This window comes from Meleagris gallopavo, chromosome Z, assembly GCF_905368555.1.
Source record: "Meleagris gallopavo chromosome Z, MGAL_WU_HG_1.1, whole genome shotgun sequence".
Lineage (NCBI taxonomy): Eukaryota > Metazoa > Chordata > Aves > Galliformes > Phasianidae > Meleagris > Meleagris gallopavo.
This window is the reverse complement of record NC_139435.1, coordinates 74,308,658-74,323,293: the sequence shown is the minus strand read 5'-3', so window position 1 is coordinate 74,323,293 and position 14,636 is coordinate 74,308,658.

The window sequence follows — 14,636 nt, the reverse complement described above, 5'->3', positions numbered from 1 at the left end:
ATAATTAGTCTAGATTTGTAGTCTCTTCTCTCTTTTGGGCAACTTGCATTCAGTTTATTTAAAACATAGACCAAAGCTATGCTATATTAAGAGCACACAAAAGAATACCTTGATGCTGCAAAGATTCTGGGATGGACAAAGTTAGCATGGACATCTCTTCTCCCATATTGCCACTAATGCATTTTTTGAATTTTTGAATATTTGAATTACTTTCCAGTACAGTCTGTTCAAGGACTATTTTTCTTGTTATTACTTTCCCCAACGGTGTGTTCTGAAATCTAGTTCATCTGTGTTCATAAAATTCTCTGAAAGTCTAAAATGAAAGGGCCTCAAATCCCAAATGATTATTTTTACAGTCTACTATTTTTTATACATTGTATTAGATTTTAAAAAAATCAATAACAATAAAGATTACAAACAAAAAAAAAAAAAAACCACTTCTGAAGTGCTCACTAACACTCTCCATGAGACAATAAGTATTCAGTGATGTCTTGTCCAATTTTATTTTAGTAGTGTTTGCAGCACAAATTGACTCTGGTTTTCTATTCCTTGCTAAAGACAATAATTTCCTATTCATAATTATTTTGTACCTGTCCTTCAGATTTCCACCTCAGTTCTATTCTGATATTACTTCCTATTCTGAAATGGTATTTATTGTCCTGGAGAACAGAGCTGCACATCTTTCCTTTCCCACTCCCACCCCCTTTTTAAATAAAAAAAACCTATTTACATTCATTTATTAGCACAAGATCAGATATTTCAGCAAAGAAGTTTCAGTACTTTGTGTGAGCACTGGATGGTAAGGCCAGTCATGAGAAAATAATGCGAGTGCATTAAATGTCCATCAAGTTCAATAAAGGCAATCAAAATGAAAAGAATAAAAATGAAAAGAAGTGATGATACCACATTATATCATCACTATAAGATTTTAGTAGGTATGTCAAGTTACTTGTTTTAAATTATCTGAAGTTAATAGGAAGATCCTAATTTGGAAATGCCTACACATGAGAAAGATTCTTTATAAAGCTCTAGCTTTATTAAAATTAAATATTATTCATATACATGTGTGTAAGAGAGAAAAAAATCTCCTTTGGCTTTAATAAGCATGTGTAAGATGGGAATTGTAAAATGTGATCACATAATCATGTATTATTTATACAGTTATAAGAGAAGTGTTGAATATCTCAAGTTTTATACTATTATTGTATTATTTAACTCAAATTACAAGACTTCAGCTTATTAAAATGAAAGGATAAGGTGTTGCTTCTTGTAGTTTCTTGAGAAAACATTTTTTTTTATTTCAAAAAATAAAAAAAAATGTACAAATAAGTTCTTTATACTCGTAGGTATGTATGCTACTTTATTAAATTATCTGTTTTATAGCCCACAAACAGAAATCTCATTTAAATCTCATTTAAAGTGGGAGGAGAGGAGAGGAGAGGAGAGGAGAGGAGAGGAGAGGAGAGGAGAGGAGAGGAGAGGAGAGGAGAGGAGAGGAGAGGAGAGGAGAGGAGAGGAGAGGAGAGGAGAGGAGAGGAGAGGAGAGGAGAGGAGAGGAGAGGAGAGGAGAAAAAAAAAAAAAGCATTATTATGATTGTTTGCTGTGATAAAACTGTGAGGGCTAAAATGCCACAAGCGAGATTAATTTCCTCTTCACTTTTTCTTTATGTTCAACAAAGTGCTGCTAGTTTGGAATGCTTTTTATGTAGATGATGTTAGATTATACTTAGTGTTATCTAAGTGGGTACAGTATATACCAGGTGCAATGTGCTGAAAACCAGAAACAATACCTATACTGGGGCTTTAGTGGGAGCTGTTTAAAGAACAGCATTACTCTCAATTCTAATTCTGGCAAGTCTGGACTGTGAGTACTTGAAAATAGCTTTTGCTAAATGTGGGGGAAAAGATGGTTTGTTAAGGATGGAAGAGCAAAATCAATTCTGTCTGTAAGTAGTTTGGTGTTTCATCATTAGCACTTGTAAAACTGATGAAATGAAAACTAGAGATGCCTTTATTTTCTCTTTGAAGAGAAGGATCAAAGATCTTAGAGGCCTGTAGTCTCACTCCTGGAGATGTTTGACAATTGAAGACATGTCTACACAGGTAGGAAAAGTTAGGAAACTTCTTTAATACTCTTTCCAATGTCAGAGGTTAAAGTGGCAGTACAGCAAGCATATGTGACCTATTGTGGAAAATTCAGCTCCCCAGGTGAGCTCCAGGTGCATGTGAGAAGAGATACAGGTAGCAATTTCTGCTGTGTTGGCACTTCCATCTCTTTTCAACCCTTGGTAGCACACAATGTCTGGAAAAGACTGTCATTCACTATGAAATACACACGTGTTAATGACATAATGGTCTTGGTGGATTCTCTTGTGTCTTGGTTTCAGCTGGTTTTTGGCTTCAGGAGAAATGCATATCCATAAAACACCGACTTTTCTAGTTGTTGCTGAGCAGTGCTGTATAGAACCAAGGATATTTCTCAGCTTCTCATACTGTCCTGACAGTGACGGGGACTGAAAAGCGCACAAGGAGTTGAGAGAGGACAGAATCTTTTTTTCTAATACCTGTGAGAATCTAACATTTTTAAGAAATATTATGTCAAGTGAGTTTGACATATGAAGCAGGTGATAAATAATGGACCCCTCTGGCTGCACTGAGTGAGCAGACTTCAAACGTTGCCTCAGCCATGCCACCTGAGCAAGTGCTGGTGCTCAAGGAAGAACAGAAGTTCCCCATACTTATCTCCCAACCTGTAGGCCAACAGATGTCAAGGAACCAGTGTTCTCAAGGACAGCACTGGTCACAAAGGAACGAACGCTGATTTTCCCAAAGACACACATAATGTTTATTGCAGTGTTTGTGGCACAGACTGTCTGTTCTGTGCCCTCAGTGTTAACCATCAAAGTTCCTTTATTAAAAAAAAAAAAAACTGGTAACAATAATTGAAAACAGTTATTTCTGGAATACTCATGGGTATGTATGTTTTTTGTATAAATTAGTTCTGGCTAGGGAGCCAGAATTAGGCTCTTCTCAGCAGGGCATGGCAGGAGGGCCAAGGGCTGGCACAGGGAAACCTTTCCCCAGGAGTGAATTCTAGCAGGGAGTTGGGCTGCCCAGAGCTATGCAAAATCCCTCCTGGGAGGCTTGGACTGACACCAGGGGTGGTCCTGCTGGCAAGCAGCTCTGGCCACCGTGCTGCTTTCCACCTCCCTGCCACAGGAGTTATCTCTGTGTATGACTGTGGTTCTGAAGATTTATATTGGTCGGTTTAGCAAAAGGAATCAGTATATTAGTTTAAGGACCAATATGTTAGTTTAGCAAAAGTAATCAATGAGTGCTGGTTCTAAAACTTTCCAGTTTAGCTTTGTGTTGTATGTGAACAGCCTTGATTTTTGCAACAACCGTGCTTCACAGAAGCACTGAAGTCACAATAAACCACTTTTATCTTTGCACCCACCAGAAGCAAGGACTTTTCCCTAGGATTTCACATACATTGTTTTGGGTTATAGTGCACCGAGATAGAAAATTGCTCATTATGGCATAACAAGCAATGAAAATTTGCCAGAGTGGGGAGAAACAGTTAAGAGGTCAGCCAAGGAACACTGGGAAGAAGCTGATGGTAAAATGAGGAGGAAGTAAGTGGTCTAAGACTAGCAGAGGCCCCTACCACATATGCTCAGCATATATTAATAAGTTCTTGGAAAAGAATGAATATGTATACCAATGTACTGCGTGTGTATGTCTTAACTGTTTAAATGTAGAACTCGAACTATGAGAATGTGCTCCTGATTGATTGAGTCACCCTGGTACATAATGTGAGAAATAAAGGAATGCTGCTTTCTAACAAAACATTGGAATTAGAGAGTTTTCTTCCTGGATTTCGGATGACAGATAAATGGATGGAAGAGAATTCTTTTTGAAAGTGTAAGAGGAATCTATATATACATATATATAATTTTAAAATTGTAAACCATTTAATTCCTCAAAAGTTATGTCTTGTAATAAAGCATATCAAATTGCAAAGCTAGGTACAAGTATTTTAAGCAAAGCCAGAAGCACAACAAATTTTTGACAATATTTTTCAACAACTAACCATGTTGTTCACTATTTTTTATTGTGGAAGTTCCTTGTTCATTTCAGAAAGAAAAAACAACAATGAGCTTTTACTTCAAGCATTTGCGTAGTTATTGTGCAGCTCTTTGCTTTCAATTAGCATTCTTGAAAATTAAACAACAAAAAAAGTCAGTTGTACAAATGTTTATGGAAAACAGATAAATAGATAGAGCCAGCAGTAAATGCCATCAAAGTGGATGCATTATTTTTATTCCAGGCCATGTTTATGAATACTTTCTTACAATGTGCTGCCAGCCCTCACCCTGAATTTGGAGTTTAAAAACCACTACAAAATTTTTTTTCCACTTCCCTCTGTTCTGCTACATTTACTCACTCACACCCATCTTCTGTTTTCCATATGTTATCTCTAAAAAACACGATTCCTCAAAACTATGAATGCAGAAAATGCTCGAGGCAACACTTGACACGTTTTCCTTATTAAAATTCTTGTGATATCCTTCAGATATATAAAAACTAATTCCAAAAAGCAGTGACTAAAACTGTGCACTCACCGGTGTGCCAGTTACACCACAAGCCTTTCCCTTGCCACTTTATTAGCTACCATGGTACTTTCTGAGTAGATTATCCTAAAGTTAGCACTGATCTGTTTGTGCTTTGTGTTATATTTTGATAGGCAGGTCCTGGCTCCTGACTGTCTTAGTGCACTATCTTTCCCTTTCACAATAAAAACAAACAATGTGCAGCATTAATATTTTATTATCAGGAAGTGAAAGGGGTGATAAAACTGGCTGTTGGATTTCAACACATGCTCGAGTATGCCTACATATGCCTGACTTTGGGAAGAGAACCAGCCCTTGGCTGAAAGGTAGAGACTGGGTATTAGTACACAAGTACCAGTGGGAAGAGGTCTATAGCATTATTTACATTACAAATCCTGTTTCACATCTACATAAAGAATAGTTGTCTGAACTGCATTCACATACTGTTGCATACGCTGTCCTGTAATATCTGGGCATTTTTCATAATTACACATTCTGTTGGCAGTGATAGTACTGAGCTTGTTTGTTCCAAGTATGGGAAAAAATGCATTTAAATAATAGCTGATTATTAATTTCTTATCTGCTAACCCTTTTTATTTTCCTTAAAACGTGCTGCTGTTGTAAAAGTTGTTGTAATGGCTAACAATAATGCCACTCCAAACAACATGCTAGGATCAGGCCTTCTGTATGAAGGAAGTACAAAGAAAAAATAATAACAGTAGTAGTAATAAGATTACCTTAATCTTATGCATTTCTGCATTGAGGAACGCAGACAAAAAAAAAAATCTGTACAAAATTTCAGTCTCATAAAACACATGCCTTTTTTTTTTTTTTTTAATCCCTCTGTAGATGCAACATTGGTGGTCTTCATTGTGTTTTTGGGGAGGGGAAGGCTATTTTCTTGAAAGCAGTTCTAAAAAAAATAATGGGATTATTCTCATTTTTCATTTAGCTTAATAATACACTACATACATTTGTCAATCAAATTAGAATTACTGTCAGACTGTAATAATGCATTTTAGTTTAGCCAATATCAGTCAGACTTGATTTATTTGCTTAATGCAAATCTAATTGACTTTCAGGCTGCTCTTCTCTTTTCAGCTGTTAACTGACCAAGTACATCTTTAATTTCCAAGACCGATGGCTTGGTAACAGTTGAGAGGAAGAATGATTTGCATAAGGCCCCAGAAGGGTGCCAAAACTCTTCACGCTTTAAACAACAGCCTTTATTATTCTGTAAGTGGATGTGTTGAATTTTCATGCTTTTGTTTCCAGTTCAGCCCTGACAGAAAAGAATAAAGTAGATTTTGCCAGCACCCCTACTGTGCCCTGAGGGAGAAATTCAATGTGCCTCATTTGTCTTAATTGGAGAACCGCCCTTAGCATCAGCTTTTTCTATGAATATATTAGCATAACAGACACAAAAGTCTAAGCCCATTTTTTGCATAAGTAGTTTTTTTCATTTCTAAGAAAAATAAAAACTGGGAAGAAGAAGAATACGTGCATCTCCTCGCAGTCTTCTGACTATTATTGTTGTTGTAAAACATGCTATGCAGGAAAAATACACCCAGCCTACTTTATCTCTTCAGTGCTGTTAAGAGTTGGGTAGAGAGAAATGTGATAAATATCATCCATGACAGGGAAGTGAAAGCTGCTCTTTATTCTTAATAATGTACTAATCCTGTGTATCTGTTCTCTGGCTGGATATGCTGTGTTTTCTTGTTTTTGTTTTCCGATGGAGGAGATAGTTTTACACAAAGACTGATGGGTAGTAGCCAGGAATGAATCATGGAAAAAGGAACAATCTTACAAAAGTGAATTTATTAACACTAAGACAAAATGCAGTTATCTCTGTCACAGGAAGATTTAAAGTCCCATGCCTATTCATTTGAGAAGTATTAAATTAGTCATCACGTTTTTCATTTCATAAAAGAACTCTAAATCTGAACAAACAATCTGTGCAGTGTAAATCATTTCTAAATCAGGTTGCGTTCAATGTCAGATTGAACTAATGGGATTTAAAGGGTAGCTTTTTAAAAAAGTATTTAGTTTACACATTCCCATGACTAATATTAATCCCTACATCTGTTAAGCCAGTCATTTATTCCTTCTACATGAAAAACGTGGGAAATAGGCATTTTTTAGTAAAATATGATGTATATGTTTTCCTGGAAATGTGGCTGCGTTTTAGAAACTGATGAATTCATATTTAGTCTTGATATTTTTCCCCTGAGGGTCCAATACACTGCATCAGTCACATAGTCCCTTAAATAGAAGATTTCCATGAATGCTAGAATAAAGGCTTGGCTGTTTGAGCTTATTTAGGCATCTCTTAGACATTATGAAAAATTAAAATATCCTTTGGTGCAGGCTTTTTCAGTCAGCTGGACATGTTAATAGCTTTGAGGTTTGATTCCAGCAGGAGCATAGCCCCCAGAGAAACAGCAAGCTCTTAATTCCAATTCTTCCTCCTTCTATGTGGAGATTTATCAAAGCTAGCCAGCACAGTAACACTAGAAGACATTCACACTTTATCCTCCTTTTACCTATTACTGAACCATTTTTCTTTTACACGCGTGCCCTCCCTAAAACATGTTCATCTGGGCTTTTCTTATTTCTTGAAGAGTGGCGTTAGAAAAGTATTTGTTTTCTTGTGCCAGTGGCTCTGCAAAATAATTATTTAGCATGACATAATTTTTAAAGTATGTAGCCATCCCACTCTGAATGGTTTCGTTTACATTAGGAAAAAAAGGCAATGGTTTACAATGGTCTATCTGATAATCCTTGCTGTTTTGTTGAGCAAACAACACAGCAAATCAGAAAGGCATGCTTGTGCTCATCCTCTCTCTTTTTGTTTGCTTCCTTTCTCGGTCTCCTGTACTGTTTGCCTTAGATTCCGACTGGAAGCTCTTCAGACATGTCTAGTTTAGAAGGAATAACTCCAGAGAAATTAAACGGAATATCCTCTTTGACTACATGTTGCCAATAAAATTCTTTTAGTATTAAATTATAATACGGTTTATTTCCTAGGAAAGAGATTAAAAATTGTTAACATAAATAATTGAAAGCAATATGTGGCATATCTTGAAGTAATGAGATGGTAAGGGGAATGTCTTATCTCCATTTTGTGTTCCCTCATTTCTAGGTTTATGCAAATTGCAGCAAATGGGTTGTGTATTAAAAAAAATGTTAATCTAGGTTGCAGTATTCCACATTGTGGAATTATGCAAGTGTTATTTGTTATTGGATTAGGAGGATGCTATGAACAGCAACCTTCTGATGGATCAAGGAATACTCTCATTTTTCATGGCACTAAATCCTCTTCCGATGCTGAACAAAGAGATGGTCCCAACTCTAGGAATGTATGCTTTAAATAACTCTCTGTTGATTATTTTCACATATGCCACACTGCATATTCACAACAAACTCTTGTCCTGTCATGTGTATTTGCATTTTGAAAAGTGTTTCATTTCTGGAGCTTCATAGGATGGGATGGCTTCCTAACCTAAAGACTCTGCTGCTGTATTTGTTCACCTTGTCCTCATATTTGGAGGTAGGTAGGTATATTTTCCTTCATTCTCCTGGAAATAGTTTGGAATAGAGCATACCTCCTATAAGACTCCATGGGAGCAAGTCTCTACATGACATAATTTGAAAACTTTTCTAGAGGAGAATAGTCAGTGGGATCCATATAAAATAAGAAATGCTAAAGAATAGTTACCTGCTATCCATACAGTGCAAAGATACAATAAAGGACTATCTGGACTTCTATGGAAAAGGAAGGAAGAAAACAAAACACCTACAATTGGCTGATAAGAAGGAATGCTTACAGAGTTAACCAGTATCTTCTCTCCTTGTGAACTGGAAACTCATCTCAATACCAGTGGATTCAATGCTGAAATGAGATGCATGCATTTATTCACAGAAATATCTGTGTGTAAGCACAACTGTAAAAAGGACATGAATGTGTGTGCATTCAATCATGTTTTCTTTTCTCTGATTTCAAATAGGTATCTACTTAAAAAAATGACTTTCCACTAAATTTTAATCATCTGTTTCCAGTTATACCACTCCTGATCTGAACTTCTGTGGATTCATAGGATATGGTATGTGCAGTGGCTTTATGCTCTCCCCATTCACTGTGGAAAACGTATAAAAGTCCCATTTGTGATGTTCATAATGTTATTCCACATCGCTAGTCATTTAGTCCAACTTTGCCCTCTTGGAGCATTGAAGGAGGTAAGGATATCTTGTGCATTCCAGTGGGTGCTCAACCAAAAGGAGGTATTTACATCTTAAACACGCAAACTGTAACTATTCATACATAACATAAATAATGTTCTTTTCCACAAGTATGGTTTTCAAGACATAGCTGCTGAGGGTAAGATGGTTTCATTCTCACTGTTCATGAATAGGGCAGTGTGCAAATCCACAAGCCACGTATGTTATGTGTAGTATCTGTGTCTTAAAAAAAGTTTTCTCAGTCTCCATGTTACACAAGGCTTACCACAGTAAGTGCTTTTTCCTAATCAAACTGTTGAGTTTAAGGCAAATAAAATGCATACAGCTTCTTGGCATATTCTGAACTGCCTGTTCTACAGAGCTGTAGTTAATGGGACTTTTATGAAAATGTTAAATATTTACAGAAATCTTATTTTGATCCCATTCTCTCTGTTTTCACTGGAAGTAGTATATGTTTCAGTGGGAGCAAATGAAGAGTTGCAATGTATTGCAACACTGGGTCTGCGGTGATAAATTACATAAATAAATTCTACACAGAGAGGAAAAAAAATAAAAGCCCCTTTCCAAATATTTTTGAAAGATTAAAGGCTGGAACATTTGAATTGACATGCGCATAACCTAATTAATTCCTGTGAACAGATTCCTAATGTTCAAAGGATGATTACGTGGGGAAAAAAAAAAAAAAAAAAAATTGTGCTTTCTTTAATATTGTTTTAATTATTCAAAAGCTGGAGAGATTTCAGTGCCCACTTGATGCCTGGTTTCTAAACGCTATGCAAATAGAACACTGAATAAAAAACTTAGTATGACTAATTTTTAAATACTGAATGAATTATCTGCAAGAAATTACAGTGATTGCATATTCTTCATTTGTTTATAGTATAACAGGAGTATGAATAAGGATTGGTGCTTCCCATCTCACAGTAGACTCTAAAGACTGTCCTCTGCAAGTGAGTCTTATAAAAACTTATGGGCCATATCAGAAATTATCTGAAACTTGGAGCACTTTATAATGACACTTCTGTTCAGCTTTCCCACAGATACTAAAATCTACCAAGTTTAATCAGGCCTGCCAGAAAGCTATCAAAAGGCATTTGTCACTGGATCAAAATCAAATATGTATCTGGCTTTTAAGGAGGGCTTGGTTGGACTAAATGGCTGTACCATATTAGACGGTTCTACAAGATTAATGATGACACTGGTTGTCCAATTTTAACCCTTGGGGCAGAATTACAATGATGTGCCCTTTCCATGCACCTGATGTTTTGTATCCTAATGCACAATTCCTTCTTCTATGAGTTGTATTATTGGTCCATGTTTCCTACTCCCTCTACGCAGAGGAAGATTAACATGGTTTGGTGTAGTTTATCTTGAGGAGGACTGAAGTATGTACAGAAGTATGCTTGCTGATGTTATATGGGCTAATGTCCTAATCACTTAGCGCATTTAACAAGTGCAAGTCTCTGACAGAATGAGGCCTCTGGCATATATTTTTTGGCTAAAGCAAATGAGCTTTCTTCCCCATCATTTTACAGGCAAAAAATATTCATCTGAGCAACGCGCCCTCAGTTAGCCTTATATTCTTTGACCTGTTCCAAAGCCTGTAACTCTTTTGCTTTACTATAATATGCAAGCTTACTTTGACAAGAAAAATGAAGAGTTAAGGTATTATGAGGACATTTTGCCTTGATCCATGTATTCAGAGACTGACAAATAAATAGCACTGTTGGCCCTGATTAGATTCTGTGTGGTGTTTTCCTTCTAGGTTGTATGCTGAGCAACTCTCGTGTATTTCCATTTGCCCCAGTAATGACTTCACATTCAACTTCCAGCTTCAGTGATTTTCTTTTCACACAGTACGAAGTTGCTTACTCTCTCCTGCTGCTCAGGTCAGAGGCAGCTGAACTTGGAGGTCAGTGTGAAGAGAAAAGAGTAATATAATTGCATACCACAGAGGCCAGATGTTTAGTAAAATCACGGGGAAACTTGTCAGGAAACACCATTGAAGTTCCTAAGAGATTGACAGCTTTCCCAAAGGAAAATGAAAAATTGTATTCCAAAAGGACAGGCTCTTGTTCCTTGGCAAAGAGAAATAACGCGTTCTTATTTTTACTATTTATTCTATCATAAATCTTTTCTCTCCTTTCTCCTTCTTAAGTTTCTTTACATTTCTTTTTGATCCATTCATAGTATGAATTACAGCTGGAAAAGCAAAAAGTGTTCTTAATTTGTGAAATGGTTTTGTTTCTCTTCATTGTTTTAAAACATTAATGAAATTGTCAAAATCTTAGATATTTATTATTCAAAAGTGCAGGAAGTACAAAACAAAAGCCTCTCTTCCAGGTACAGTTTTTCATTAGTTTAACACAACCATTTGAAAAGTTTGACCTCTGCTTTCTTCAATATTATGCCATTGCATGACACAATAGCTAGCAGAACTAATGAATTCTGAGTGTGAAAAATCATTATGAAATATGAGGCTCTTTGAAAATCTAAACTTGAAATGTAATTTCTATCATGTCGTGAAAAGCAGTATATTGAGGAGTAAAGTGTGGGTGGACAAATCCCAATTAACAACAGATGGGTAATGACCAAACTTAAAATCTTAGAAAATCACTTATATCAAATGCAATTTTAAAGTGATTAGGGCTGTGAATATATAGAATAACATTCATGTGTTTTCTCTCTTAAAACAAATAATTTGAAAGCAGGATACTCACACTCATGGTTTTGCAATCTCAGGTTTAAAATTGCTACAGAATCAAGAAGTTCAAATTTAGTATACACATTTTGTACTTGATTAGTTGAACTGGCCAAATGCAAGCTGTGAGATGATCTCTGGTGAAAAATGTGGGGATCACAGTCCAGTAAGCACCAGCTGTCATCTTCATTTTTACAGGGGTAGAAATTATTGCATAGGAGGAACAGATTTCTAGTACTAACAAGTTAATATATTTTTATGGTTGATATTAAGAGCAATGAAATGAATTTAGTTTGGATATAAGTTAGTATATTTCCTAGTTCTCCCTTTTTTCATACAACTTTTTACTTTCTGCCTGATTCAAGATTTAGACTAAGTTGGGATATTCTATTAAAAAATAAAATAAAATCAGAAAGTTATACTTCTAAAAATGTAAAATTTGAGTCCAACAACCTCCTAAAGATCTTTGTAAGCCTTTGTAGCATCATAGATTTTAAGTCTGGAGAAAGAGAGGAAGAAACCTGGCCCTCTTTAGTCATATTATTAGCATATGTGCTGCACTTTGAAGAGGAACTGGCTTTTCCCTTTCTCCTAGCCTTCAATTTTAACTTTATTATCTTGTTTTCTTTCATTCTAATGCTTCTGATATCTTCCTCAAAAAAGAAACTCAGAGGATGAGCTACCCATGGATGACTTCTACTATCTTAAATAACACTCAGTTCATAAAATCTCTTCATTTGGCCAGTGTGATAATACTTGAATCTGAAAGCATAGTTTCTATACATAAGTAAACATCTTTCTAAAGGCTTATCTTCTGAAATAATTCTGAAACTGATAGTCTTAGGAAGTTTACAATCAATTTTCCCTTCCAGCTTTAGAAAACTAGCTGATTTTCTTATTTCACCTGACAGCGTAATATCTGAATAGTTCACTACTATGGAAACTAAACACAAACATACAAAGCTGAGGAGCTGCTTTGTCTTGAAGAATTACAACACGTGTCATGACAGTATTGGCTTTCTGATAAATTTACACCAGGAATATAGAAACTACCATAAGAGTGAAGAGCACTGCAAAGAGGGATATTTGAGAACTTAGATGTCTTTCTTGACACTATTGAATATGGAATCACTTTATCTTCCTGACCTCAATACTCAAAGTAAATTCAGTTTACATTGTTGGTTCTAGTAACAAATTAATCATTGACAATCTTGTCTCTAGAAGAGCTTACTCTGTCAGGCTCATCTTTCACTTATTTTGCTGACAGAACAAAGTTTTCCATTTCAAGGGGAGGCCTAACTGAACTGCATTTTTTCGTCCAAAATATCATTCTTCAACAAGATGTGGATGCACAGATGTTTTCTAGCTCAATAATAGTTGCTGCATGTGTTTGAATAGCTCTTTGCATTAAATGTCCTTGTAACAGCTTAAGCCTTTGATGTTCAGTTACCTTCAAATGTTACTGGCATCGTTACGTTATTTCTTAGTTGTCAATTGTTGATAAGCTGGACAATTCTGCCCTTAGTGATTTTGGATATGGAAAGATCTATCATTATATTTTCTATGTAATATAATACGTCAAGACTTTTAAAATCAGTATGGCCTCTCCATCATTTAATATAATTTAAATCTCTCATTTCCCATCTTACAATTAGAATATATTAAGCTGTATCACCGATCCTGGGTAGGAAAGCACACAGTCACTAAGGTATTTCTCATCCTAACATTATCAAGTTTGGAATATGTTAACAGAAAAGAAGAGTTATGTGCAAATTTCCATTCTCTTTGTATAACATTTATGCAGCAAGGAATAAGTTGAGTACATGATTTTTCATTTCTGGATAGCTAGGAATAGTAATGCGTGAGCTACACAAGAGAGCATTAATCTCTGAGCTGCTAAGAAATGGAATGTCACAGATAGCCACTTGTTCTTCACTGGTGCTTTCTCAGCATTGAGTTTCCTTTTTTCACCTTAGGAAATTCTTCATGAAAAGAAAAAAGATCACACTTCTGATTATATTAGCTTTCAGCAACGTTATAGTCTCTAGTACATTGATTTACATGTATCTATTGCATAAAGTTCTCATGTGTTATTTCTTTCTTCCTAAGGGTATATAATTTATAATGATTTTGGACTTCCCAAAGGCTAGTGAGGGCTAAGAAGAAAATGTTGGCAGTCATAGTTTTTACTCTTATTTTATTACATGAGATTAGAGCCAATTTCTAAAGAAGATATATATATATATTTCTTTTCTTACTGTTTGTGGTTTTAATTTAAACTTGAAGTGATAGATGTGTGACATTTTCGCTTTTGTTGACAAAGTACACATGCATTCACACTCATCTGAATTCATTTGTGTAAGCCCTACAGTGCAAGTTCCTCAGAGAAAAAATTTCATCAGATCAACTTACTCTCCAGCAGTAGTACTCAGAGGGAAATAAATCCTCTCCTGCTTAGTGCTTCTGTATCACCTTTTTGACATCTTTTAGCACCGCTTTTGCATTGCTCCTCTAAGAATCTAATTGGGATCAGAGAGATGTGAGGTCCTTGAGCAATTTTCTTGTGCCAAGAAATGAATTTCACTCCTAGACCATAATCAGTGTTTTCAGCATGTGGGTTTTCATAAATAGAAGTGATAAGTTCCACGAACTATTGTGAGTTCCCCGTAGTGCTAATGTCCTCAGAGATGTGATCCTATTATCATTACAATCATAGGATCATAGAATGGCCTGGGTTGAAAAGGACCACAATGTTCATCCAGTTCCAACCCCCTGCTATGTGCAGGGTCGCCAACCAGCAGACCAGGCTGCCCAGAGCCACATCCAGCTTGGCCTTGAATGCCTGCAGGGATGGGGCATCCACAGCCTCCTTGGGCAACCTGTTCCAGTGCCTCACCACCTTCTGAGTGAAAAACTTCCTCCAGTTGACACAAAACTTCTGATAACTTGTTGCATGTTAGATCAGTATTGTCAATATGATGCCACAGAGATAGATGAAGTAAGAAGTCTGCTATCCAATAATATAGCAATGTGTTTTATCATATGAATCTGTTTTTCTAAGTTGCAGAAATTTAAGATAC